Source organism: Prosopis cineraria, unplaced genomic scaffold, assembly GCF_029017545.1.
Source record: "Prosopis cineraria cultivar Desert tree isolate PC_DT_omini unplaced genomic scaffold, ASM2901754v1 PC11, whole genome shotgun sequence".
Taxonomy (NCBI): Eukaryota; Viridiplantae; Streptophyta; class Magnoliopsida; order Fabales; family Fabaceae; genus Prosopis; species Prosopis cineraria.
The window spans coordinates 31,677,600-31,682,542 of NW_026555342.1; the positions used below are offsets into that span (position 1 = coordinate 31,677,600).

General features: G+C 31.9%; 1 pseudogene; it reads left to right on the forward strand.

The window, feature by feature from the left end:
• Positions 1 to 374: 374 nt before the first annotated feature.
• Positions 375 to 2,574, forward strand: LOC129286469 (berberine bridge enzyme-like 15; annotated as a pseudogene).
• Positions 2,575 to 4,943: the final 2,369 nt, after the last annotated feature.

Consider the following 4,943-nt stretch of genomic DNA (forward strand, 5'->3'; position numbering starts at 1 on the left):
TAACGTTTAAATCCTACCACGTGCTCCTTATAAAAAATAAACTAGTTGTGAATTTGTTAATTTTTAATTGTAAAAAAAAAAAAGCCACATGCTCCTTAATTCTACACATATTAACAACTTAATAAGAAATATACTGAAAATTAATATTCTTCTCCTGCCGTAGGGACACCAAATCTTTTTTTATCCTTTTGAGAATCACATTCATTGCATATAATGAATCACTGTACCCACGTGCACTTTTTTGTTGAAAAAACAAAATCGTCACCGACAATGACTATTCAATATTCAACGTACACCCATTACTTTATTTATAAGCATGCAGAAAATGTACGTTTCTGCATTTAAGAAGCAACAGAGTGAGAAATCGTAATTCCATGGAGTCTCAAAGGTTGCTATTATTCTCGGTGAACTTAATGTTTGTGTTTTTCTGTCTAGTTTCGTCAACTTCATCATCATTTCCCCTTGAAGAAAGCTTCATTCATTGTCTTGAAGCAAATTCTGAGAAACCAATCCTACCTTCCACACCATTTTACAGTCCAAACAATGCTTCCTATGCTTCAGTCCTTGAATCCACAGCTCAAATCCCAAAGTGCTCGCTGCCTTCAATGCCAAAACTTGAATTCATATTCACTCCATTAGAGGACTCTCATGTTCAAGCTGCTGTAATTTGTGCCAAAAAGCTCAAAATCCACATGAGCGTACGTAGTGGAGGTCATGACTATGAATGTCTCATGTTTCTTTCATTGAGAAGCCATTCATGGTCTTAGATCTCTCCAAGCTTCGCGCCATTCAAGTCAATATAGCACAAAACACGGCTTGGATTCAGGCAGGTGCTACAATAGGAGAAGTTAACTACAGAATTTCTCAGAAAAGTCCAGTCCATGGCTTCCCTGCAGGCATATGGACAAGTTTAGGCATTGGTGGTCATATCACAGGTAATTAAGGTGTTCACAGATTTGGTTTTGAGAAAAAACTAAACCAAGTCAAACCAATTGGCTCACCAAAGCTTAGGATCTATTTGGTTTTTTTCATCTAATCAATTTGTGATATATTTTTCATAATCAATATATGTACATATTTATCAATAATTTATTACTATTAATCATTATTTTCAACAACCAAATTTTCTTGAGGACAAAAGAATATTTTTTTTAATAATTAGTTAGCACATTTAATCATTAAAAACTATATTATCTTTAAAATACTTGATTATGAATTTAAAATATTACAGACAACATTTAGTTAATTGTAATTGATTTTTTATTAGTAACTTGCAAATAACTAAACTTATGAAAGAGAAAAAAACTTAGAGAAATTTATAAAAATATATAAAATAAATATAATAAGGTTTGGTTCAGTTTGGTTTGAGTTTTAAGAGACAAAAACCAGAACCAAATTAAACCAAACTTTATTTATAATTAATTTTGATTTGCTCGTCATGTCAGTTTTGGTTTGGTGTAAATGATTTAGATTGGTTTTAAACACTTAATTACAGGTGGTGCATATGGCTCCATGTTGAGAAAATATGGCCTTGGAGCCGACAATGTCATTGACGCGCGAATTGTCGATGCCGATGGCAAGATTCTTGACAGAGCAGCCTTGGGAGAAGACTTGTTTTGGGCAATTAGAGGAGCAGGTGGAGGAAGCTTTGGGATTATTCTATGGTGGCAAGTCAAGCTGGCTCAAGTTCCATCTACAGTGACAGTTTTTAGTGTTAGTAAAACCTTGGAACAAAATGCAAACAAGATTCTTTACAAGTGGCAGCAAGTAGCACCAAACATTGATGAGAATATCTTCCTTAGAGTTCAAATGCAAACAACAAATTCTAGCACTGTTTCAGGTAGTAAAAGTTCAATATCAGCTTCTTTTAATGCTTTTTTTCTTGGTAGGACCAATAAGCTTCTCCAAATGATGAACACAAGTTTTCCTGAATTGGGTTTATCCAAGAAGGATTGTTTGGAAATAAGTTGGATCAAATCTGTGCTTTATCATGCTGGCTATCCAAACAACACATCCCCAGAAATTCTTCTCCATGGGAAATCCATTGCCAAGTTTTCTTTCAAGGGCAAGTCAGATTTTATGAGGCAAGTGATTCCCGAGACTGCTTTGAATTTTGTCTGGGAATTGTTTCTACAAGAAGATATGCCTTCTATGATTTGGACTCCATATGGTGGAACGATGAGCAAAATTTCAGAATCTGATACTCCATTCCCTCACAGAAATGGAACACTGTTCATGATACAGTATCTAACTGCGTGGCCAAATGGAGAAAAGAATGTAGAAAAGCATTTGAAATGGATTAGGAAATTGTATCAAGCCATGGTTCCGTACGCTTCAAGTTCTCCAAGAGAAGCATATGTGAATTACAGAGATCTTGATTTGGGGATGAACCAATTTAATGGAACAAGCTTGTTGGGGTCGAGTAGTACTTGGGGATTTAGGTATTTCAAGGATAATTTTATAAGGTTGGTAAAGGTGAAATCTAGAGTTGATCCGAGTAATTCTTTTAGACATGAACAGAGCATCCCTTCATTGCCAAGATTCATGGATGAGAGAGTTAAATTACCGAATTAATGTCGGTAATTTATATCATTTGTGAGGGCGCAAGGGTTATAAACTTGTAATTGCTTGCAATCTACTATGTTGCATTTGGAATTATTACAAGGATTTGAATTTAAATTTAAATTTGGATCAAATTCCTTGTCTGAATGCATAAAATTTATAAATTTCTTATTATAAAGAAATAATTTATTTATAATTTCAAATTTGTTATGTATCCTAATTATTTAAAATTCCACCAACTTCAACCCTTTCATTTTCTTCACATTTTTATTGATGGTATCTCCGTTACAACCATCTCTTCCTTCATTTCTCTTACTTGTCTCTTGCTGATTAAAAAAATAAATAAATTTATTACTCTTAATCTTCCATTTTTGTTTTGAATTTAAACTTATCTCTATTCTTCCTCTAAAAATTTGTAGAACATCTAAAGGGATAATTTTAAGTACATAAATTTTAAATATCAGATTTTAAATTTAAAATTTAATTTTAAATTCGTCAATTCAAACACTATTCAATTTTCTAAATTTTAGCTTGAAGGTTACATCCTTGTGACACAGTGTTAAGTTGATTATGTTGGTGAAGATGCATTAGAAAAAGCCAGCGGGAACATTATTCTCTCATCTCTTAGATGTGAAATTGAATAAAAATTCCATAATGTCATAATTTCAATGAATCTGTCCAATCAATCAATGTTATGTCTTCAAAAGATATGCCGCTGGTCTTAGCTCATTTGCGTGTTTATCATATCGTCACTACTTTCCGGTGCTAATAATGCAATCCGAATCAGATTGGCCATTGAATTGATGAAAATACCTGTTCACAGTTAATAATATGATTAGAGTCCACATGTGATTGAATTGGTTGATATTAAATCAATTGATTTTTTGAGAAAAAAGATGTATGTTTGCACAATTGAATATCAAGCATCATCAATTATCATCATCTTAATCAATTATTAATCTATCGATATAATTATTTGTCAATCATCAATTATCAATAAGTTATATATGAGAAAAAATTATATGCTTATTCTTGTACATACAAATCCAAATATGTTTCTTTTCTTATTATAATTTCTTTATAATTTTATATTTTATATGTATCATAGTTATTTAAAATCTCATACATTCCAAACCCTCTTATTCTCTAGACCTTTTTTATTGATATAGTGCCTCTGTCACTTTCACTTTTTATTTTATTTTTCATGCTCGGCTTTTGTCCATTGAAAATAAAAAATAAACTCGTCACTTTCAGTCTTATTCCATTTTTGTTTTGAATATCAATGTGTCTCTATTCTTCCTTTGAAAAATTTTACAACATCTAAACAAATGATTTTAAATACATAAATTTTAAATATAAAATGTTAAATCTAATTTAAATTTAAATTCATCAATTCAAACACCACCTAATTTTTTAAATTTTGACTAGAAGGCTATATCTCATTGTGAGAGGAATGGGCAGTGTTTATTTGATTAGGTTGGTGAAGGTATATTAGAAAAAGCCAGCAGGAACATGATTGATCTGTTATCTCATGTGTGAAATGGAATAAAAAATCCGTAATGTCTTAATTTCAATTCCTCTATCCAATCAATCAATTTTATATCTCAAGAGATATGCCGCTGGTCTTAGCTGATCATTTACATGTTTATCATATCGCCACTATTTTCTGGTGCTAAAAGTTAGAGTACACAAGCAGATTGGAAACGCATTTTACCGTACGAAAGAAGCAAGACTATGAAATTCAAGACCTTGTTTAAGATGTATCAAATAAAAATACTATCAGAATCAGATTGGCTATTGAATTGATCAAGATACCAGTTCACAATTTAATAGCTAAATCAAAGTCAAATTGTGATTGAATTGATTTTAATTAAATTAATATTTTTTAGGAAGAAGATTTATGTTTGCGGCGTTCAGTTTCCTGACTGCATTGTTGGTCTTCGAGGGACTTGTGTCTCTTTGGTGGGTGTCTTGGTGCTGTTTGAGTGTGTGTATGTGTGTTGGTATTGATAATGAGAAGGCATGGAGGTCGGCAGACTAGTCGGGAGAAGAAGAAGGTTAGAGAATTTCCTTCTTTTTCTTTCTTTCTTTCCTTTTTTTTTTTTTTTTTTTTGGGAAAGAAGGTGAAAGAAGTTTTGTTACACTTGAAGGAGATGGTGGGGACAGGAGGTGCTTTAGCCGGAAAATTTATCACTACCAAGAATATGAATAAAGGGGCCATCACAATACTGCATAATTTAAAATGTTTGATACTTAAATATTTGATAGTTATGGGTATAAACGTTGAATAAGGGTATATGAAGTTTGGGGAGCCAAATATTTGACAGTTATATTTTTAACTGTTAAATATATATTACATAAATGCAATGGTTATGATTTAG